Source organism: Strigops habroptila, chromosome Z (genome assembly GCF_004027225.2).
Source record: "Strigops habroptila isolate Jane chromosome Z, bStrHab1.2.pri, whole genome shotgun sequence".
NCBI lineage: Eukaryota > Metazoa > Chordata > Aves > Psittaciformes > Psittacidae > Strigops > Strigops habroptila.
In genome coordinates, this window is record NC_044302.2 from 23,515,598 (window position 1) to 23,540,452 (window position 24,855).

The following is a 24,855-nucleotide window of genomic DNA, read 5'->3' on the forward strand; positions in this document are numbered from 1 at the left end:
ACGTATGAAATATTTCTGTCCCCACTTCTACAGTCCTTTGCAACGGAAGCTTTCACCTTTCTTTTTACTATAAATCCCTTGTAGGAGAGAGATCATCTGCAGTTCTGACTCAGACCATTAAGAGCATATTGAGAAATAACTTCAGTTTCCCAGAAGGCTAATTTACGTCAGCAAGCAAAAAGATAATCACAGTCATAAATCTTTGTCCTTGTCGGTATCTCCTGATTGCTTTAAAAATATCAGGACAATACTTTCTATACCTTAACTAAACACAGTAATTTGACTTGTTTTTCCTAATATCTGCAGTGCATGGTGGTTATGCTGCTTTATAACAGCCTCATTTCCAGCATGCTGGAATTAAATATGGTCTGTAAATTATGCATGACTTTTTAGCATTCATGAATCCCATCATTTTACTTTATTGATCAGTTCTTTCCCATAATTGGCAACAACCCAAGAGGAAATGAATGCTCTACATCAGGCAAATGGGAATTTTATTGATGTAATACTGGGGAAGCAATAGACATGCTTAGCAAGATAAAATGTTACTATCTTTTACGTTTGTTTGAGTATGGTATTGGTGTCCTTCTGTATATTGGTGTCTGCATTTTACATGGGGTCTTCATGGGAGTTAAAAAACGTGCTCTATTTAATATTTATAGGGAAGCAAGGATATCCACCTAGCCTTCTCTGCCATTAATATTAATGAAGGTAACCATATACCTTCCTTTCCTTCTATTAATATTAATGAAAATGAACACATATGTCAGTGTAGGGATTCTGAAGTCTTTCATTATATCTTTTTTACTAGGACCAGCAGTCAACTTTTCCTGCTCCCGTTCCCGCCATCTTCACGCTACACACATACCAAGTAGGCATGCAAGGCCAACTGCAACACAAGGCTCTTCTGCTGAGCCCCATGCCTGAGGCATGGCAACCATGAATAACCTGGTTAATAAAGGCTGAAATAGAGGCATTTGCCCTCATGTCAGTTGAAAAGCACAAGATATAAGACACGTCAACAGCAACAAAAGTTGGTGGCTGGACAAGAGCCACAGCCATACTTCTGACATCCTTACATTCTACATTCAGATCATAGGAGAAGAGAAACTAATACCTTCTTACCAAGGGCGAACCAAACCTTTAATAAGATAAAATCAGTTTTGTATAAAAATGGTTGCTGGTTGGGCAGGGAGGGCAGCCAGCCTTTCTGGTGGGCCACATAGGAGATACTTTTAGATGGTCCCACAAGGATCCCAAAGAACAGTCACAGTAATAAAACAGCTTACCACATTGGTTGTGACCTCTCCTGCCTCTGTTCATGTGTCTGTGGAGATATAGGCTCATAGTTTGAGGGCAGTTAAAGAAAATGTAATTATCTACATGCACCTCCTAAGTCATGTGGTGTGTGATCTGCACTCATTGTATTCTGCTTTGGGAAAGTGTCTGATTCTGTTATATACTTTGATAGAAGTGATTAGTGCAAAAGAGTTGACTCTGTGTCAGTTATTGGGTGTACGTAATGAGATCAATTCACTCATTTCATTTCCTTCTCATCAAAAAACTTTATGCTAGTTAAGTGTTACTGAATTTGTGTCCATCAAGAAAATGAAGATATTTAGATTTACTCTAATAAAATCTTGTAGCAAGGTGAAATTAACCTGCAGAGAAAAATGAGTACTGCTCTAAAACATGATATTAATTTGAAACGTGCACATAGCAAAAATGCTTCCTGTTAGAGCATAACTTGCCTTCTACTCTTCATTTTTCTCCAGAGTGCACAATAGAAGAAGTAGAATGACTTCAGGGCTTTTTTTTTTTTTTTGAGGGGGGGTGTGGGAGAGAACAGCTTTGAAATAGTTGAAAAAAACTTAATTGCACTTTTGGAATGTCTTTAATGCTCTCGCACCTCATAAGAAGTACAAGTCTCAGTAGTTTGTATTAAAATAATAAAAAAGTTACTAGAAAAAAAGACCATTCCTCACAAATAATCCTAAAAGGAAAGTACAGGGTTCATCTGGTAGCCATGATGGCAGAGAGAGCTGCTGCTGTATGTCAGACAGATGAAGCATTTCTCCAAAGTTTCTGGAAATCCACAGTATACCAGATTATAATCCTAGCAATAATGTAAAATGGCGAAGAAGGGTGTAGTCTCCAAAAAGTGCAAAACCCCTTTGTACTAAGACATTTTTAGCAAATAAAGACTATAATCCAGAAACAGAGGAGGGCTACAAAGAAAATAAAGCAAAAGTCCACTTTTGAAGTCTGAAGGTTGCCAGCAGCTATTCGTTGCCTTATTTGGAACCCTATCACCACACTATGCATGTGTACAGTCCTGGGCATGCGATCTGCATCAGCAGCCTTGCTGTGAAAGCAACAAAACAAATACAATTTTGGCTTATAAGAAAAGGATTCTTTATCACACATCATGTGAGAAAACATATGTCTTTTTCTTTGTATTTTTAGGCAGCTAGGTAATGCAATGACGATCTAATTGAATTACCAGCTATCTTCTAGTATATGGGGAATTAAAAAAATTTGTTCCTCTTTCAACAGGATTACCTGACACTACATAACCACAGCATCAGAGTGCCCTCACCATATCGTACACTTTTTCCAATACATTTGAACTTTATAATAACTTCGTAACTATGCAGAACTCTTCATAAATATTTAATTCAAATTACTCTGCAGACAAAAGCACCAGGGAAGAGTCAGAAAATGACTCCCTGTTTCTTATTCAGAGATGAGTGACTAAGCAACTCTGGTGTTGCAGAGGGAGAGGATTATTGGTGCTGATTAAATCATCTGAGGATGGATCCCATGAGAGCTTGTGGGTCACATCCTGGCTCGAGCATGTGGCTAGCAGTGCCGCTGCACTGTGCACTGAGCATCTGGCACCTTCCTGCCAAAGCTCTGCAGCAAAATGCACAGTTTTCTTTATTGCAACGCTTTATACACAGCGCTTTGTGATTTTTAAAACTTTTTTTCTCTACAGCAACAACTGAACCCCTCTGTTCTGACATAGAAAAAGATTGAGAAGGCATGTGACTTCTTTCTGGTGTCCCATTTTCATTAGGTAAATGAGCATACAGGTGAGAGCACCATTAGTTTGAGCTGTCTTTACAGTTAACAGCTGACTCTCCCTTCCATGCTCAAGTGCTAGGCTGCCTACCTTCTAGGCACTTGGTTTCACAAGTGTAACCCACAGACAGTGTGCTCATGTCCATTTAGGAAACAGAAATACATTTAATTTAAAAAATATTGTGGGATAGAAAAAACCAGCTAGAGTATTTGTGAGAAATCAAGCACAACTTGTAAAATCTAAACTAGCACAAATAACTTCAGCAGTAAAATAATGGTAAAAGAGAGTAGGAATAATTTATTTGAGCTTTCGAGAGCTTTAACCATGATATCATGGGTGGAAATAAGACATATAATGTGATCACACATTAAAATAATTGATTGCTCATTAGACATTTTGTGCAAGGTACAGCCCATTCCTGTCTTCTGATATAATTTCATTGACTTCAGTTTATGTCCACATTTTTCTGTAATTTGTTTTCATTGATTTGGTGGCCTATAGTAAATTTGTCATATTTGGTTAATTGCAGGAAGGTTTTAAAATAATACCAAGCATTAGCTTTACCTTTTGAGCTTAGCCAGTTAAATGAGAGTGGGTACACTAGCAGCTATGGAGGGAGGAAAAACTTGGTAAAAAGGCATTTACCTGAAATAATGCTTTACAGCTACAGCTCCTTTGAGATCCGGTTATCCACAAGCTTCTTCCCAGCCCAAAGGTAGCCAGCTCACCCAGAGACTGGCTTGTGCTCATGGGCGTAAGTAGCCTGGCTTTACCTGTTCTTTCCTTAGCTCTCCATGTTTGCATGCTCACACGGCGGCAAAGGAGGGATCTGAGCTGCAGCTGGCATCAAGCTGCAGCATCAGTTCCACAAAGATGGACACATCTGATTTACTCATGGTCACCTGGACTGTTCCAGGGTTCCTGTTTTGGGACACAGGGCTTTATATCCTTTTGGACATGGCATTGCAATGCTCCCTCTAAGAGGTCACCAAAGCCTGCAACAGGGCTGCCATGCCATGCTATGCCATGCAATGCTGTCCTCATGCAATGGGTGAGAAGGTTACAGCCCACGTTCACTTGAGCCAGACACAGAGATGGCTAAGCTGTCCATGAAACTGCTTGGGAAACGCTGCACTCAACTATTCATGTCAAAGTAAGCAAGTATCCTTGTTTTTTTACTTAAAAACATGGGTCTGCAGATGGCAGCAGGTCAAGGAGTGCTGTAGGATGACAGCCACCACTGCAGGGATAGCAAGCTATTCCCGCTCAATGCTCTGTCTTGTGAATTGTTCATTCAACATTCTCAAAAATTATTTTCAGATTATTTTAGTCATCTTCTTCCATAGTTCATGGAAGTTTCCACTCTGCAACAAAATTAAGATTTTATTGAAAAAATGGCAATGCAAATGACAGCTGAAAAATGACTGATCATCATTACATCAGTCTCCTTGACTTACCCTCATTACATGACACTTTTCCTACATATGAAGATTTTCTCTACCTTTTGAGAGTATGTATACTCTCCTATCAAATTCTGCCTTCAAGCAAAAGTTTGAGCCGCAGCCCAGAAAATAAATTAAACTATGGCCAGGTGTGCCTTGCTTGAGTAACCATATGTTTCTGTTTTCAGATAGGCTGCATTTTGAGTTGCAGCAATACCCTGGAAGTTATGGCTGTTGGGTGACAGTTATGGTTATGAATTGCTTTTGCAGGTCTTTCAAACGTTCAGGATACTATCAATCCTCAAGGAAAGCATTGAAGGGTAAATTCAGAATCAGTTCCCATTTTAATTTTAAATTGAAAGTATCTACATTGTATGGAACTGCATACCAAATAAGCCTCCACAATTTCATGTAAAATACCCTGTTGCTCCCAATTCTTGTTGGTCCTACCATCCTTAATCCTGCACTAGGAGCTGGCTGTGGTCAGTGCCAAAGAGTTGACCTGTCTCCTGGGCTTCTGAAGTGTGCTGCTTGATGCGATGTGAGACTTGAACAAGGGCATGCTCATGGCTTTACGTTGACAGATCAGGCATCTCCTTGCCTGAATGAAGGGTCCCCCTGCCTGCTGGTGTCCAGCATCAGGTTGCTCTGCTGCTCGGTCCCTGATCCCCACTGATGAAACCCTGGGTGCACCCTGGCAGCCCTGAGAGCCTTGCTGGGCACTTCTGGTAACGCTGTCGCTGGGCCCCTCCATGGCACCTCCCACCTGCGAATGCTCCAGTGCTTCATGGAGGAAGCCTCTTATTCTTGGTGTGAAGCATTCCTGTTGAGCTTGGCTCGCTTAAAGGCCCTTTCACTTTGCTTTATAGCCCCACTGGGCCACTAAGGAGGCATCAGCCAACCAGGAAAAAAGGGAGTACCTTCAGAAATAGTATCTTCCATATCCCCTCCAAAACACATAAAAAACCGCGATTCTATGGTTTATGCATGTAACTAACAATATTTTATGACCCTGCCACTGACACTTGCAGCTAGTGTGTCTTCTCGCTACTATAACAACTGAGATGGTGCGTAAAGAGAAGTGCATACACTTCATGTGCAAATTAATCCTTCATTTGTTTTATATCTGCTAAAATCCTTATTTAGGTTTGAATGCTGTTATTGATGCTGAAATTTCACCAAGATTCACTGTATACTGTTGTACAACCTTGCTACATACAGCCTAAATGTAACCTTGATGAAATGGCCACAAAAAATCAAAAGAACGCTACCCATTTTGGATGCTTTGAAAATATAAACATTTCCTTTTCTTGTGATACTTCGGGAAGCAGAGCAGCAATAAAAGCACAATTGCCTGGGCTGTTTTACCAGCTAAAAGGGTGGCAACTCTGGGGGCAGATCAGTGTAAGTCCTCAAGAGGCTGTGCCACTGCAAGAGATAATTGCTAAAACCAGGACCAGGCGGGCAGGAACTTTGCCTCTGATTTTAAACTCCTGTTTGCTTCAGGAAAGTGCAAACCCTGAGAAGGAGGCAGGGTTTGACCGATATCTTGTGTTGCTTGAAGCTGGCAAGGGAAAGCATTCCCAAAGCAGCCCAGTGACATCTCCCTGACTGCTCAGGTGCCTGTGGCTTCACTGATGTCCAAGGGATGGAAATTGCTTTTACTGTCCCTCGGTAAAGAGCACTGTCTGTCTCTGTCTCACACACACTCAGGTTTCCAAAGCTGTACAAGATCCAAAGCAAGAAGGTAATATATAAAGATACTGCTGTTTTATTCCCCAAGTCATGCTGGGGGGGAGGGAGGCATATAAATAGCTGCAGGCAGACGAGAAGGCTGTTGTGCTCAACGCCAGTTTTATGATGCCGAGCTGAAGCTGGTATGAGTCACTGCTATAACTTACATGAGCATGACACAGACTTTTGACATTCAATATTTTCTTTTTCACTTACCAAAAGTTATAATTACCCCTTGAAAGCTTGGATCTGCTTCTTTTTCCCCACCATTTAGTCCCTTTATGTTTGGCATTTTGCCACTTTTCTAATGCACGTCATCTAACTGGGCACCTTTCTGGCTCTTCTTGCTCTCATAGATGAATGCTCACAGGATTTATAGATGATGTTCAGTCTGTATCTCATACTGACCTTGTTAACTAGAGACCCAGGGAGTCAACACACCAGGTCACAGTCACAGAGACACTGTATGGCACAACCCACAGGAGGATCAGAGCAGGTGTGTATTGTATTTTGGCTGTGGGATCAAGTCTGTGTTTAAGCTCAATTTTCTTTTTAACTCAGACTGCTTGGAAAGAACCATGGTATTTAAGAGAACACAAAAGCAGGGTGGAGGAGAAAAGATGGGCTTATTTCAACCATAAAGCAGACCAAGCCCTGTTCCTGTGGCTTGCTAACTTTTCTAAACAGTGTGTTGTGTCTTAAAAGTAGCACTACCTAATCTTTTTATAATGGCCAGTTCAAGCCATAGTGCAAGCAAGGAAAAACATTTTTTATTCTTCCTTTTTCTTTTCTTTTTTAACTTAATCTTTCTTTATATACAAATCCTTACAAAAGCAAACAAGCAAACAAACAAAACCCACAAACAACCAAAAAAAAACCCCACAAACAAACAAACCCCCCCCAAAAACAAACTAACAAAAAACCATAACAAAAAAACCAAACCACACTTTCTATGGGTGTACATGCATACCTGTGTATGCACACACACACACAAACATATATTTTCACAGTGGTACATAGCATCATCCATTACAGATGTACGGCAGACAACATTTGGCAGATGAGTCCTGGTAGTACACAGCTGCACAGAAACAAGAGAAAGTAAAATTGGGGTGACAGGTAACACAAAGGCACTGGGAACAAAAACCTCTGGATGTGTTTCAGTAGAGCACCATGCCAGTATAGGAATTGACCTGGGGAGGGCTTTCAGGGTTGGGGCTCTGAGCTGGGTTCTCATGTCCTTTGACCCTATAGAAAATATAGAAAATTACCCATCTGTAGGTGTATTTAGTTTACCAGAGAGGCTTTTACTTAGGGATGAAGGTTTGAGCTCTCTGAGCTCAGAATTGCCTTCCCACTACCTGCTCTGGGGGCAGGAGTGAGTCCCGGCCCAGCCAGAGCACCCAGCTGCTTCTTTCTTCCACAAGGGAATAGTAGAAAGAGGCAACTGCCCAGAGAAGCTGTGGCTGCCCCACTCCTGGCAGTGTTCAAGGCCAGGCCGGATGGGGCTTGGAGCAACCTGGTCTAGTGGAAGGTGTTCCTGCCAATGGCAGGGGGTTGGAACTAGTTTTAAAGATGTGTTTTAAGGTCCCTTTCAATCAAAACCAGCCTGTGACTCTATGAACTGAAGAGGATAGTAGGTTTTTACTGCATGTGGAAGCACAGAATATTCACTTACCTTGTAAGTCTTGAAGATGAAGCTTTCCAGCAAGAAAATATCACTGGTCATGAAGCAGTGCATGATTGCCAACAAGTCACACGTTGGTAGCCCATGCCTGGACTGTATATTGCTTTGAAACAATTGCTTGGCTCTTGTTTTTTAAGGTATTTTAGGAAAGGTCATCATCCCTCAGAGAATCACGTGCACCAACTGACGAAGCTTCGTTTCTTCCTTCTTGTGAGCTGAACTTCTCCCTGTGCTCAGGCATGGAATGGAAGCACAGGCAAAGACAGGAGAACTATTCCTTTCCAGCTGCTGGGGTGGGTCATCTTTGCCCCCCGCCATCATTCAGAGCATCATGGGGTCTCCAAAGACCCCTGGGTTTTATTTTCCTGTGGGAATGGGTGACCAGGAGGAATGGGGAGTGCAGTTGGGTTTAGCGAGAAGCTGGTGAGTGCTGTGCTGAGTGTTATAGCAGCTCTGCAAAGACGCCAAGCAGGCTGTACAGCATCAGCCTTTGCAGTCCAGGCAAAGATGACATTAATAAATGATGAAGAAGCAGATTTCAGGTGTGTCCTGGTGGGCAGAATGTGCGAGATGGACAGCTTCAGGGGTGGGCTTTGGCAAACCAGTGCAATTTTCTCTGCCTCTTTATCGATGAATGATGGACAAAAACATACAGTTCTTTTGTAAAATATCTTGTAATTTCCATTACTAGTAACAGCAATTACTACAAAATGCTCTGTGAGAGGCATGGTGTACTGTTCTCTATGCTCCTTTATTTATCTAGGAGTTTGGCAATAATTTTTCATTCCAAATGACACGACCTATTTTAAAGGACATTTAAAACCTTTTTTTTCCTCATTCTCTGTGAAATTATCCTTGTAAATGCATATTTCCTTACAACAGGATATTAGAGTGCTGTGTGCATCAAGGATATGATTGACAGGATATTTTTAGCATGGTGAAAAAAGAAAATCTTGAGAAAGGTCAGTTCTTTCACTGTGATAATTATATTGCTGTGGAAGGAGATTATATCACGATGGTGACCAGTAAGCTTGCCAGAACATCACACAGCAGCAGGTAGCCTTTGTGAGAGGGCTGGTATGAGCGCAGCTGGCAGAGATAGACAGACATGCTGACAGATTGCCCTGAGTCATTCAGCAGAAGATTTCTTTCTTTGATGTTTTCATTTCACAAAGCAGGGCAAGCAGATAGATCTCTTCAAAAGAGATTATTTTCATCCTCTTTTTATTACATTTCCTATTAACTAAGTGCAGTTTTGTATACATGCTCTGTAGTAGAAGAAGTGCTGAAAGAAGGGATGAGTGCAATGTGATGCCTGTTCATCACAGCCATCAGCGAGTCTGCGCTTACAGACAGCATGCCGCTAACACAGCTTTTGAAAGAAACTGAGGATGCCCTGAATAAATGGCAGGAGGGTAATTTCCCGCTCCAGCATGATGGTGTCCCACAGCCTCTGTGTGGTTCACAAGAGCTGACCAAATCCACATTTTTTTCATGTCATGGCTTTTTCAAGTTTACTTGTTGGTAGCACAACCAACTTTCAGGGTGCTAATGACTTGACTTGTTACTGAATCATAGAATCTTAGACTGGTTTTTAGGGATGGGGCAGCCACAGCTTCTCTGGGCAACCTGTGCCAGGGCCTCAGCACCCTCACAGGGAAGAATTTCTGCCTAAGAGCTCATCTCAATCTCCCCTCTGTCAGGTTAAAGCCATTCCCCCTTGTCCTGTCCCTACAGGCCTTTGTCCAAAGCCCCTTTCCAGGTTTCCTGTAGCCTCTTTAGGCACTGGAGCTGCCCTAAGGTCTCCCCGGAGCCTTCTCTTCTGCAGGCTGAACAAACCCAGCTCTCTCAGCCTGTCTCCAGAGCAGAGCTGCTCCAGCCTTCGCAGCATCTCCATAGCCTCCTCTGGACTTGCTCCAACAGCTCCACGTCCCTCTTGTGCTGTTGCCCCAGAGCTGGAGGCAGGACTGCAGGGGGGGGGTCTCCCTAGAGTGCAGCAGTGCGGGAGAATCCCCTCCCTCGACCTGCTGCTCACGCTCTGGGGGTCCAGCCCAGCACATGGGGGAGTTCTGGGCTGAAGCACACACTGAAGCCAGGTCATGCCACTCATGGTCTGAGTTGCCTGAACTGGTGGTTGTGCCAGGTTTGGCGCCCATCCCTGCAACCCTCTGCACCCCTATCACATGTGCTATCTCTTTTCCCAACTGTCTGTAACTCTGGCCAGCCACCTTCCCTCCCCTCCCCTGTACCCACCAGTTGACTACTCCAGCACTGGTCCTGTGTTCCTGCACCAGCATAGCTCTCTTCAGGGTTTCTGTCTGGGAACTGAGCAGAGACCAATTTTTTAGAACATGGCCACGGATCTCCTGCAGAGCCCTGAGGTAATTTAACAAAGACCTTTGTGGCTAAAGACAATCTCGGGTGGTGATCAATTAATGGCACAAGGGCTGTTCACCCGCTCAGCCAGGTGGCTGTCACTTTCAAACAAGTGTGAACACATCTTCACACTTCCATCAGCAGACAGCTGCCTGGAATGTGTCTGTTCATGGGGGGATCCATCCTCTGGATTGGAACTGTCACTGTCTTTCAAGACACAGATTTTAATAAATATGTGCACAAAGCATTTTAACTCTAAACTGAATTACTGATTTAAATGCAGCAATTAAGAAGATGAAGGGGGGGAAGGCTAGCCCGCATACACTACAGTAAGTGTCATGTACTTCACGAGAGTTCCCAGGGTGGGTGTGATAAATTCATGAGCAAATGAGCCTGTAGAAAAAGATCAGCAGAGTTAAACCCGGGTCCTACAGTCATGGACCCAGCAAAGGGAGGTGGTGGTTGAGGATCCCAAAGGGATCAACAGGGCCTTCATTTGGGTCAGATTTAAGATTGTAAACTACTTACGAAATCCTTTAACACATTATATTTAAAGTCAAATTAATTGCCCCAATCTGCTGTTGGTTTTCAGAGCTGCTGACAGTGTGTCTTCACCCTTCTAGACACAGACATGAGGGAGGCTTCTGAAGGAGATGCCTCTGGGTGAGCTTTTGCCCTGCAAACCAGAGAGAATTGCTCCCAGTGTCACACTAGTGGCCTCTGTCTCTTCTAGACACCCTCTCGTAGACTTTCTGGGTTGGATATGCGGAAGAATTGCAGCCCAGCATTTCTGAAAATGTTTCACAGCAGTGATAATTACATGGTAAAATGCAAACTAACAAGCTGCATCTACTCAGTATTAAGGATTAATGATCTGAACTTTAGTCTTTGCTTCCCTGCAGGGCAGCAAATTTCACCAAAATCATGCTTCAATAAATGTAGAAAGTGTGATATGCAGTGTATGTCAAGTGCAGGTATAGAAATAAGATTCTTATTCTTCCTCTCTGTTATCTGAGACCAGACTGAATGCTCTGTAGTTTCACTTGCCTGAGGGTAAAACAAGATGCAGACTTGCCATCATCTGTAATACAAACCCAGCTCTGCTCTCCCCAAGGGTCTTAATCCCCATTTCCATGCCACCTTCACCAGCTCTTTCCCACCATCCTTAGTATGTTTTTCATATGGGTGAGGAAGTGCTTCCTGGATGCTGCTGGCCACACCACACAAAGGACATGCAACCCAGCACTTTCCTTTGGAGTCCTCTCAAAAGTGCCACTTCTTACTGCAAAGTTGTGTTGCTTCACACACCCTTGGTCCTGACCAGCCGCCTCTGCCTGGACCTTCCCTGTGAACCATAGTACACTTGAATATCCTGTCTGATTGCTCTTTTGATCTTGTCAGCATCCATCTCCCATCTGCCCGCTGATGGTGGGCTCTTCTCGGGCTCCCTGGTGCTGGCTGGGTGGGTGGCAGAAGGCAATAAGCTCAAATGGTGGATGCAGGCATCCACATGGCCAGGCTACTCCAGTCCCACTTGGTTTATCTTCATGTCCATGTTTTGAGCATTCTCCAAAGCCACACACAGGTGCAGTGGTACAGACGGCAAAATGTTATTTGTCAGAGTATGTGGAAAAGGGGTTAGTATGAAAACAGAGCTTCCATCCCTGCAGAGTTTCTGATAAACCCACGCCTCCCACATCACACCTCTGTAGGCAATGTGCACGTAGAGGCTGGCTTAGGTCATCACCACCACGAAATACAGCAGAAAGTGATTCAGTTCCTCATCCAGTTTGATTTCAGTTTAAAGAGACTCGCCACTTCAAAGCAAACCTCAATCTCTGTTTCGGGTCACTTGTGTCAGATACTTACCCAAGACAGCAAATCTGCAGGTGCTCTTGCAAGCATGCAACCTTGAAAACCACTTCATAGCAGAGCACAAGCTCCAACCATAAATGCCGCTGAAACTTTCAGGGAAGGTTTTGCTGGTTTTCTGTTTGCTTGTTTGTTTTTTGTGTGTATGGAAGCTACTTGAAAACACTGCTCTTTTTTACCTTCCTTTGGTAGCTACTGCATGGAGTATTTTTTTTGCATAATGGTGGATGTGAATTGCACCAATGGGGTGTTTTACAGACATCCAACCTGCCCAGCTTACCTGTATCAGCCCTGTGGGAAACTATACAAACACTCAGACCTCCCCGACAGTTCCAAGTTTATCATCTGGAGCAGGAAAAGAGGGATGGGAGAACAGAAAAAGTGGTATTTCTGAATGCAGAGAGCTGGGTTGCCTCAGTCATACAGGCAGGATGTACCAGAGCTGTCTTGGGCTCCAGATTTTGGGGTCTCATCGAGCACCTAGAGGAGAAGTGCATCCCTGCTCTCCTGGAGCACAAACCCTCTTGTCAGGCTTGCTCCCCAGCTAGGATATCTGTATTCTGGAAATATGCTGACGTTTTCTTATTATGTCGCTTCTGTGGCTGATTGTGTGAGTAAATCTTGTAGTCAGGCGATGCATGAATAGTTTGGCACATATAATTTACTCAATGTATTCAGATGTGGCATCCTGAATACTAAGCATCATGCTCTCATCAATGAAAAGGGCCAATTCTAAATGCCGGGTTTTAATTTTTCTTGGCAGTTGGAGTTATATGTAAATCTTGCACTTGTGTGTACGTTTCAAATAAATTGCTCTGGTTTTGTGGTTGTTTTGTGGTTTGTTTTTTTTAGTAGTCTACCCAGACTTGCAATAAGACAACTTGCTTGGCAAGTGAGAATCCATGGGGAAATATGGGAAGAAAAGAAAAGGCAGCTCTGGACTAAAATGGGTGTATAAACCTAAGGCTCGAAGAAGTGTGCCCTGTCCCACCAGTCCGTGGAGCTAGAATGTTCAAGATTTTTTCAGCCCCTGAAGATGGTGTGAATCTCTGTCACTCATATCCAATTCTGTTAACAATTACCAGTGGCATTTCCATTAACTTAAGAGTGCCCAGGGCTCCTTGCACCACTGTAAATCAGAAGCAAATATACAGAATGAACGGAGACTAGAAGAGAGTACAAGAACCAGGCCGACACACCACTTATGAGAGCTTTGATCTTTATGTTAGCTTACTCTCTCTCCACTTTCATTCTGGGATCACTCCCTTTGGATTTACACCAGGGCTCAGCCCCCTCCGAGGGTGCAAACTGATGTTCTTGCTTAGGGAAGTCTCTCGCTGTGGGTACCAGCAGCTCTCTTGGGTGAGGCCTATGGGTGACACTTCTGCTCCCAATCCCCAGGGAACAGCTAGGAATGTGTTGGCATTCATACTCAGAAATGAAGGGTGTTTAGTATGCAGAAAGCTTCCCTTCTTTTCTTTTCTTTTCTTTTTTTTTTTGAATTAGAAAGCCAGAGAGCACTGTAACACTGAGCAGTTATTATGCCATACCCTGTCAGCTGTACCAGTGGCAGGCGGGTGTCTGCTGGTTGTGTCTTGGGTTTGCTGATAGGAACCTTGCACAAAGAATATCTTCTGCGTCCATCAGACCCTCTGAACCAGCTTGCCAGCTCAGGAGACAGGGAACAAGGGAACAAAGTTCAAGCCATGGTGATTGCAAGCATCCAGCTCCTGCCGGGGAGCAAGGAGGACAGGAATAAAACCCCGGGGCTGATTTCTAATTGGTAAAACAATCAGACAGTTGAAACCAGATAGCTGCAATTAGGATGAGAGGCACTACAGAGATTAAGAGAAATGCTTCTTCATAAGAACAAGCTGGTGCTTCTCTCAGGGGGAGCTCGCAGAGGGTGGGGGAAAGGTAGTCTGTTTGAAATGGACCAGCTGTGTTATTTAGAAAACTCAATATATAGACAGAAATCTTTTCCTCCTTTGAGCTCACAACTGATTTCAATGAAATCAGGGCTCGCTGAGAAAAATAAGTCAGTATTATTAACCTGGCACCTTGCTTAGCAATAAACTGTTATTTTTCTCTTTACCTCCATGTTGGAAACATACTTTTTAACAGCTTTTATCATTTTCAGGGATTCAAGGAGGAGCACGGGGCTAACTGCAATGTTTGAGAAGGATGAGACAGTATTTACGAATTCTGCAGTGGAAGCTTATGGTCCATCAGGCAGCTGCTCTCCTAGGGCAGGGTCCCAGAGGAGTTGCTCATGGAGTGGTGGAGGTGCTGGCAGTTACCCCACACCATATGGATGGTTGCCATTCCCTGGCTTGCTTCCTTCACCTGCACCTTTCCTCTCAAAAAGTGGTCAACCAGTTTGGGATGGAAAAGGGTTCAGAGGTGCTTCTCACCCAGTGCTCACACAGGGGAGGTGCACACATGTTCACCATTTAGCCATGGCAGACAGCAACTGAGACCAGGGCTATTACCACAATTTCTGGTAAATAAACTCTTCCCAAAATCATAGAATCATAGAATCACAGAATGGTTTGGGTTGGAAAGGACCTTAAGATTATCTAGTTCCAACCCCCTGCCATAGGCAGGGGCACCTCACACTAGACCATGTCACCCAAGGCTCTGTCCTGAGCCTTGTCCTGAACATTGCCAGGGATGGAGCATTTACCATCTCTTTGGGCAACCTCTTCCAGTGCCTCATCACCCTCACAGTAAAGAACTTCTTCCTTATCTCTAACCTGAACTTCTACTGTTTAAGTTTGAACCATCACCCTTTGTCCTGTCATTACAAAGTTAGTGGTAGAAGGCATCCTCCACTAGCACAAAGCTCTTACCAAAAATCTCACTTCACCTTCCTTATTTCCTTCAGTGCTAATTTTAGTCTTCCATATTTAACATAGTCTGCAGGTTGCTGGTATCTATAATTTTCTGATGCCACTTCAGTCGTTACACAGCTTGGATATGACCTGTTCATCCACAGGAAGCTGGAGATGAAAATTTCAAGCATTTGAAGAATACTGCTTCAGCATATGAATGCTGAATGCAGAGCAGCTGACATTTCCCTAAAAGTTACTTACAAGCAGCACTAATTATCTTATTTTTCCAAAATTTTATGAGTGGCGTCAATGCTTAAAAAAAATCAAAACAATCTGGAGAAGAAGGTTCTCCTGGAAATGTTGAGCATAGCTCAGAACTGTAGATGTTAAGGTCACAGGCAAAAGGAGCACAAAAGCTGAATTCCTTCTGACAACCTTCCTGGTGCAGCAACGTTGAGTATCATAGGAAAGCAAAGGTTTCCATCTCTAAAAATAGATTCAGACCAGAACATTGTGAGAGCATCTTAGCAGCACAGTGCTGCAGCAGCTGTGGCACTTTCTTTGATCTCCACAGAGCTCCAATTGGAAGGAATCAGGCCACTGCCTTTTGTATATTGATTAAATTGAAACACTCAAAACAAGCAGCCAACAAATGCTTGGACATGAAGAATTTGCCTTCAGAGCTTCTGCTTTTCCACATGCAATTTCTTTTTCTTCCTTCCTGCTTGTGCCGTGTTCTCCAGCCTTTATTAATACTGTTGTGTTGGGTCCTTTGGAAAAAACCCAACCAAAAACCAGGATTAAGCACCTCTTTATGCTGGAAGAGTGCAGCAGAGAGAAAGCAGGCTCTCAATAAGGCTGCTGCCTGAAGCAGACACCCCTACCCAGGCACTGTCTTGGCCCCTTGTTGTACTCAGGGAACCGGGAGGGACCTCACTGATGTGCCCCTGGGGCATGGGGAAGGGGGTTTCTGTCCTCTCTGTGGGGTGCAGAATCCCCCACATGGGCAGCGTCTGGGGCCACCCCATTAAAAATCGGGCGGGATTGCTGTTGAGGTGACACAGCCATCAATTTTCCCATTTTTAAACATCTGCTTTCGTGTGTTTAAGAGACATACACATTTGGGTGGGTAAATGAAATCCTTCTTCCTCAGAATGATATCTACATGATCATAGACAGAGACAGAACTTGACATCTACAGCATGTTACCTCCTCCTCTTATAGAAGATTTTTAAGGTACGGTAGAAATTAGGATGCAGATGTACCTAAATAATAATCAAAACCTGATTTATGTTCAGCAGATGGATCCCCACATCCATACTGTATGCATGTCACCAGCCAGTTAATGTGTGTGGTTCCCACATACGCCTGTTCTCTGTGGCACAGGGAAGAGGGTGTTCAAGTGACCTGGGAGATCATGGTAATCATCTCAAACATGAGCTAACTCAGATCTCTGACTTGTTCTCCCTTGGAAAGGAGCTGTGGCAGTAAGCTATATTAACAGCCTTACAACATGTTATCATCCCCCCTCCTCTACCACTCTGCCTGTAGGAACAGTGGTGGGGAGGGAACTTACAAAGATGTGTGAGGTCCCCATCCTTTACTCACCACCATCATCAGTAAAGCTCAGTGTAAATGCAATGGCATCAACACAATTTATGCTGAAGACATGGTGTAAGAACAATCTCAGGTTATAGAGAAGCTTTCTGTATGTCATAACAAATTTTGTATCTTTCTGCAAATTAAATCTTCTCTTAACACTTTCAGTAGGTATTAATGAAGTAGTTACTTTCAGCAACCTGATCTAGTGGAAGGTGTCCCTGCCTGTGGCAGGGGGGTGGAACTTGTAAGGAAGCTATTTCAGAGCTTGAAAACTGACTTTCAATGAATATGAGGAATGAAAAGCACTCTGGATCTTTTATGTTAACTCACTGTCTGCATAGAGCACTAGCCTGGCACTTGAGATGCCTAGATTTTGTCTGCCTGGCTGCATGGTCCTTGGTAAGTCACTGCATCTCCTTCTTCCTCCAGTTTCCCTCTGCATAAAAAAGAAATAACAATTCTGTTCCTCTCTGTAAAGCATAAGCTGATGAATCATGCTGTATTAAAGCTAGATGTCTTAACTTACCATTCTCCCAAAGGAAATTATATGAGAGTGTCAGAGCACATTTTTAAAAAAAAAAACAACAAACCACCAAAAAAACCCCACCCAACTTAAAAAATACCCTGGGATACTCAGAGACTGAAAACCTCTCCCACCCCTGCCTTTCTGAAGACCATTACCTGCTCTGTATCTGCAGCCAATGAGGCACCCAGACAGACAGACAGGACATGGTACCAACCTCTGCAACCATGGTTTGGGCACACGAGTGCCTGATGAGCATGTCACAGGTAAAGGACATCCTAAACGGCCTGTCTGGAAACATTTATTACTCTGGAAGCAGGATGGATTTTGTTGAAGGAAGCAACATGATAAAATACCAAGATTCTGATACAAAATCTCATAAAGTTTATCAGTTAAAGGAGGAAGGGAAGGGGAGGAAAGGGGAGGGAAGGGGAGGGAATGAGAGGAAAGGGGAGGGAAGGGGAGGGAAGGGGAGGCAAGGCAAGGGGAGGCAAGGCAAGGGAAGGCAAGGCAAAGGGAGGCAAGGCAAGGGGAGGCAAGGCAAGGGAAGGCAAGGGAAGGGAAGGCAAGGGAAGGGAAGGGAAGACAAGGGATGGGAAGGCAAGGGAAGGCAAGGCAAGGCAAGGCAAGGCAAGGGAAAGCAAGGGAAGGCAAGGGAAGGCGAGGGAAGGGTGGAAATAAAAGGAATTACATGGTCACTTTGAACTCGGCAGCATCTTTTCACCACCCCCTCTTGTCTCTGTAGTCAGTTGGATAGGTGATACAAGCACTGCGATAGTGCAAACAAACATCTGCTTCAGTGGGCGTGAGCTTACTCACTCCAACATGCTCTTGAATCTAATTGGGAATTTCCAGGCATATATTGCTCACGCTCTTTCCAAAATAACTCTTATATGCGTAAAGTGTATGAATTAATCATCCTTTTAATCCAGCAAAAGCTGTGCTATATCTGCTCAATCACAAGATATTTATTTCTGTCCTGACTATTCAGGATGGAGTATTTTTGTATTTTCTTTTTCTTTTCCCAAGTGCCAGGAGGAATTTCCAGCTTAAAGGAAGTGAAGCAGTTGATTTTTGCAAGATTCGCAGCCAGCAGTGCAGAAAAGACTTAGCAGAATGGTTGTCCTAGGGAGAGGGTAGACAGGGGCTGTTTCTGTTTGGTTGAGTTAGTCCAGAGCTTCACACAACTTCAAAGTACACAAGTACAAGAGCACAGTGTCCTGCAGCTCTGAGTTTGAACGTACGCGCCAGGTAGTCATGACCATTACTCCATTGTGTCTCCTTGGTGTGACCAAGAGTGAGCAACACAACCACACAGGCACCAGCCCAGGCATTGGATGTCGTTAAGCATTCTGGTCATGCTGTTGGCCACGCTGGGCCATGCAGTTGGCCATCAAGGCATGAATTCTGGCACGTCATTTAAGACAAGCCTACAGCACAGGCTGTGGTGCAGAGAGTTGTGGGCAAGGATGACCCAGGCAGGTGGATGTGACACAGCCAGTACCACCTGAGCATCCCTGTCCACAACCATAAGTGGCTGATGCACACCTTCTCATCAGGGCTTCTGAGCACTGGGTGAATTTGCCTGTTTGGTTCCTGCTCCTGAACTGCACTTGGGCAGCAGTCAAATTGCTGAGAAATGCATAAATGTTACAAGACCTCCAAACCCACCATGGGAACCAGGGGTGTATATCTCAGCCCACTGACATGGGGACAGGTTCACATGCACTGACTGCTCTGCCTGCAATGAGAAGGAAAAGAAAGATACACAAAAATAACCCAGTTCCAGAACTACAGTGGCCTGTAAGGAATTCAGCTTTCCACTGAAGGAGACACTACCAAAGCCACGGGGGATATTGACAGATCCACCTGTGTGCTAAGCTGAGCTGAACAGGGCACCTCTGCCGGACCCACCACAAGGAGAAAAGATGAGCCACCGAGAAAGAGCCACCTTCTCTGCACAAAGCATCATCAGCTTTCCCAGTCTCTTGCATATATGAGGCAGGAGAGTAATCATTCACTGAGGCCTCCCTACAAAATACAATGAATTAAATGCAAGTGAGGGGACATTTTATGTCTTTTTTTTTTTTCCTTTACATGGAGAGTAAGCATTTAAGTGGTTCTCACAACAGTGAACATAAGGAATTTTTTCAGTAGAGCATGTCAGCAAAAGTTTCAGTTGCTGTGATTTGACGAAGAGAAAGCCATCCAAGTACTGATAGAATAGTGGAAGGACTCTCTACTTAAAATTCAGCCTGTTTTGCACATTATTCCAAGGTGGTCATTTAATAGTGGAGGCTGTCTAGCAGTTTAATCAAAATGATACCTTTTAGTCAAATAGCACAAGTTTTAATGTGCTATATTCTAGAATATGGTGAAATACAAAACACTAGTCACATAGTAATTTCAGATTTTTACAGAAGAAAGCCGTTAGAAGAGGTTACAAGAAAGTGAAATGTCTACAGCAATTCAAAGATGAGCTGGTATGGCTTGCCTTCTATATTGATTTTGCTTTCTGCTTAGCAACAGGATTTCATGTTGGTTATATAAAAATACAGAGAAACCTGCAAATATCCTCTTGCTGTTGCACAAACACCCAACAAAATTATTTAGGGTAACCTGATCTAGAAATGTTGCTGGTATTAATTTTAGATGGAATTGTTATTAACTTGGAAGATTTGAACAATAAAATACAAAGCCAAAGTATTTAATCTATGGGGAAGTAACTGGAAGCACTTGCTTATACCTGAAAAAGGCTTTGTCTTTAATTTGATTGAATAAATCTTTATAGGGAGTCCTGTACAAACATATCACAGGCAGCAGAAGACAGAAGTCAAAGAAGATGGGTTGATGGAAAGCAGGTTAGGAAAGCGGGCTGTTCATAATAGCATATTTTGGAGAAGAGGGTTTATTAAATATTATATAAAATTTGAAGATAAAACAAGTATTTCTATTTATGTAGTTCCATGCAACTTCCCCACAATGTTATGGTAGCATACCTTTTGTCCAAGGCTATTCTGACTATAAATAACACCCAATTTGACAGCTGTCACAGGACTACAGAAACATTTATTTGAGATGACTGGCCCAAAGTTTCAAAAGCATTTGCTTTGTTTATGTTAACCTTCTATGTCTCTTTTCTAAAGATACTCGATTGAGTGTACTCCCCAGAAAGCACATTTTTGCCCATGGCTAGACACCATCATCCCGGAAGATGCTTCATGTTTTCAAGCTGTCACTGGAATTAAGTTTAGCTTGTTGGGAGCTGAATTTTCTTTCCTTACACAAGCAGCCTCATTTGCCTCACATGGTCGTCTCTCCTATCTCTCCCATCCCACGGCACTGTGCTCTGCCTGAACCACCTTTTCTTAGAGGCGAGGCTGGAAGATTGCTTTTCCCTGGACGCAGCAGCGGTAGCTAGGAAAATCACAACATGCCTTTTGTATGCAGCAGCAAGAAATGTCTGTGATTGTTTGGTATGAGAAAGGTGATTTAGGGAAGATTAAGACATATACTTTTCTGCTTCCCCCAAATACAGGATAAAAATAAATCATCCAGTGACATTTGAAGCTGGAATTTTTATGAATTATGAAAGAAATAGTTCTTTAGATAACTGGCAGTCACTTTATGGCATTTAATACTAAAATCACAGTCACATAGCTGGGCTCAGTGCAGTAATCCCGATGTGTGGGCCTATGGGTAGTTTTCCTGCCTGTTTAAAGAATGCAGCATCTCCCTTGGTGTCCCACCAGCCCAGCTTATTGCTTTATGGATGACTACTGGCTCTGAAGTGCTTGCAGGATTCAGCTCCCTCACAGGCCAGCAGGCAACGCTGAGAATAAAGGCGAAGAAAGGGTCTTGTATCTCTTCTTGGCTTCTGTGCCTTTAACTGCAAATGTTAAAAGCCTTAAGTCTGAACATGTACAATACCTTTGTGATCCTTTATATATGTTAATGGCATATGGAAGTGGGCTGACCCCTGCTAGTAGCCAAGCATCCACCCAGCTTTTCATTCACTCCCCTTTCCTGGGAGATGGGGAGAAAAAAATCAAAGGAAGGCAAAAAGACTCGTGTGTTGAAATAATGGAGTTTAACAAGGAAAGCAAAAGCTGTGCACATAAGCAAAGCAAAATAAAGAATTCATTCACCGTGTCCCATTGGCAGGCAGATGTCCAGCTGCTTCCTGGGAAGCACAGCCTCAGCTCGATTAATTGCTACTTGCGATGACAAACGCCATAATCACTAACGTTCCTGCATCTTCCTCCCTTCTCTGAGCTTTTATTGCTCTGTATGATGTCATATGGCATAGGATATCCCTTTGGTCAGCTGTAACATTTCCATGTCCCCCTCACAACCTCCATCCCACCCTCAGCCCTGATGCCGTGTCAGCACTGACCAGCAATAGCCAAAACATGGGTGTGTTACCAACACTGGTTTAGCCACAAACATGAAGCACAGCATCCTACAGGCTGCTATGAGGTAAGTGACCTCCACTCCAGCCAGACCCAGTGCTGGCACCAACAAGGACTGTGGTGGGTTGACCTCGGTTGACTGCCAGATGTCAACCCAGCTGTTCTCTCACTCCGCTTCCTCAATGGGGCAAGGGAGAAATGAGATGGAAAGGCTCATGGGTTGATATAAAGACAGGATATCACTTACCAGTTACCATCACAAGCAAAACAGACATGACTTTGTGAAAATTAATTTAACACTGCCAACTATAATGGATAATGGTTAAAAACAAAGACAAAAGCTAAAAACAGCTCTCCCCTTTGTCCTGGGCTCAACTTCACTCCTTCATTGCTGACTCCTCCCACCCAAGCAGTACAAGGGGATAAAGAATGGAGATTGTGGTCAGTTCAGAACTTGCTGACATTCTTCCTCATGCTTTTATCCTGTGCCAGCATGGGTCTCTTCCCTGGTCTGCAGTTCATTAGGAAAAACCCATGCCAGTATGGGTCCTCTGCATGGGTCACAGATCCTGATTGAGAACCAGCTCCTGCATAGGCACCCTTCCCCACACCAAAACATTCCCTGTATCAAAATCCAAATACATCATCAGAGCACCGAAAAGGTGGACAATTTACTCACACATTAAAACTCCACTGCTTGGCCCCTCACAACATTACAATAAAAAATTCCCCACAATTATTCCCTTTTTTGGTGATGTTCAGTCCAAGTTTTGTCCGCTACCTCTCCCAGTTGCTGTCTTCATCTCAGATCCATGAGATAAAGATCCCTTCCTCCTCCTAACTAGAGGGGAAGGGAGACCCATGTCCACCCTGGTGCCATCCTCTGGTTCTTTCTGCTGACCAGGGAGAGGACGTGAGGAAGTGAGATGGTGAAGCCACCTCTAAGCTGGCAACCCACAAACACAGACTGATGGGAAAGACGGCTGCTCAGAAGGGGTCACCTCTTCCTTACTAATAGGTGGTATGGATCCATTCATGTCCTTGCCCAGCGTGTCTCTTTGACAACTGGGTGATGGCACTAGTTGGAGGTTGGGTTGCTATTTCCTCCATGGCACCCTCAGAGGAGGTGTGTGTCCTTGTCTCAACCATGCTCCTCCAATGGTGCTGAATGGAGGCACAATAGGCACTGGCCAAGCCCCAGAGGAGTGGTAGGAGGTCTGAGCCTCCCTGAAGTCAGCAGCGCCATGACAGCTCCGCTGGTATGGTGCAGGACACTTAATCATGGTCATGGGTTTAAGCCCATGAAGGGGGGAGGAGGTGTCTTCTTCTCTTTGCTTCTCAACGTCCTACTCTATTTTGAATCAGCAATAATTTATTTCAAATTAAATTCAATTAGTTAAATTAAATTAAATATTTCCAAGTCATAGAATCATAGAATTGTTTGGGTTGGAAAGGACCTTAAAGCTCTTCCAGTTCCAAACCCCTTTCATGGGCAGGGACACCTTCCACTAGACCAGGTTGCTCCAAATGCCATCCAACCTGGCCTTGAGCACTGCCAGAGATGCAGCAGCCACAGCTTCTCTGGCCAACCTGTGCCAGGGCCTCACCACCTTCACAGGAAAGAACTTCTGCTTAAGCTCTCATCTTAATCTCTGCTGTGTCAGCCTAAAGCCATTCCCCCTTGTTCTGTCCCTTCATGTCCTTGTAAAAAGTCATGTCTGTTTTGCCAGCAACAGTAATTGGCAAGTGATCTTGTCCTTATTTCAACCCACAAGCTATTGCAGCATATTTCTCCCCCACTCCCTGTCGAGGAGGATGAGTGAGAGAGCTTGTGAGTGGGTGCCTGGAAGCCAGTCAAGGTCAACTCACCAAACATAAGAAGATATTTAATAACTTTGTACCCTTAATACTTTTAATTAGGGTGACATCTGGATTTCCTTATTTTCAAATTCTATTTCCTCAAGTGCAGACAGTTTTTGAAAACTCCGCTAAAAATCCTCTGGAGAAATAATTCATCAATATGACAGATGTAGAACATAGCACATCAAGACTCAGGCATCTTTAGTGGGCTGAGTATGTATATGAGATAATAGAAACATGTTACTCGACGTTTGCTTCTGGGATCCAGAAAATTCTCTGGCAAGCAGACAGTGTGGTCCCATGCAACACAGAGGTAGGGACACAGACCTGCCATTGGACCATGTTAGATGTGGGGTGGGTGTACGCCTATGCAAATCTGCTGTGGAAAGCCTCTGATTTTACTACCGCATCTTTAAATCATTTTCTAAAATGCATATCCTGTCTCTAAAAGTTGCATTTGCTTTGGCTACCACACTGCTCAGCACTGGTAAAAATTCTTTCAGGAGCATGCAAGAGAGGCATGCACAGAAGGGCTGGCTCTGTATTTGAACAGCAGCTTTGGCCAAGGGTGAGTTATGTCCTTTGAAATGCCATTGCTTTATCACAGCTGAACCTTCACCACCTGAAGAATGTTTATAAACTCTTTGCCAACTCAGTGATGCTTCAGCAGCTCAAACATTTGCATCTTTCAAGCTGCATTTTAATCACTTGATATAAATCTGCACTTCAGTTATTCGATGAAATTACACAGGTAGCCCCCAAAAGCCCCGAAGAGCACAAGGAGTGTCACTCAACAGCACAGGATGTATAGCAGAGACACCAGAAATACTGCCCCGAGGAGCAGAGCATTAGGCAAAGCCTTGCCTATCCACAGCCTAATGCTGCTTTGGCTGTATTGGTCAAACCAACATGGGGATGTTTTAATTTCAGTTTAAGAATGACTTAAATTTATTCTTCATTGACCCAATGCAAGCCACAGGTAGATGTTTTAAGATGAAACAATGATGAGAGAAATTTTCCCCTGTTTGAATAAATCAGCCTGATTTCAGGCAAGTTTTACAGAGGGTAGGTGCATCTCCTGGCGAGGTGACCTTGGACACTGATGTGGGATGTGCAGTCGGTGCCATCCCACCCATTCAGGTGGACCATAAAGAAATACCCTGGGAAGATGGAGGTAAACACAACATGCTTTCACTTAGCTCACCTGTGCTTGGGGTCACTACCAAAAGGGACTTGAAGGACACAGCCACTGCTGTCTTCTGCAACAGTCTGACAACCTACTGTCAGCCATTACTTGCCACTGAAAGGATTGTCAAGCACCAGAACAGGCTCCCCAGGGAAGTGGTAAAGTCACCATCCCTGGAGGCATTTAAAAGACCTGTAGACGTGGCACTTAGAGACATGTTTTAGTGGTGGCCTTGGCAGTTA

General features: G+C 43.8%; 1 long non-coding RNA gene across 1 annotated transcript; it reads right to left on the reverse strand.

Annotated features, from left to right (window-relative positions):
• Positions 1–3,045: 3,045 nt before the first annotated feature.
• Positions 3,046–24,855, reverse strand: LOC115600848. The gene is made up of 3 exons (XR_003989185.1): positions 24,782–24,855; positions 6,976–6,980; positions 3,046–3,058 (listed from the first exon to the last, which is right to left on the reverse strand). It is a non-coding gene; the product is annotated as an uncharacterized LOC115600848 (long non-coding RNA).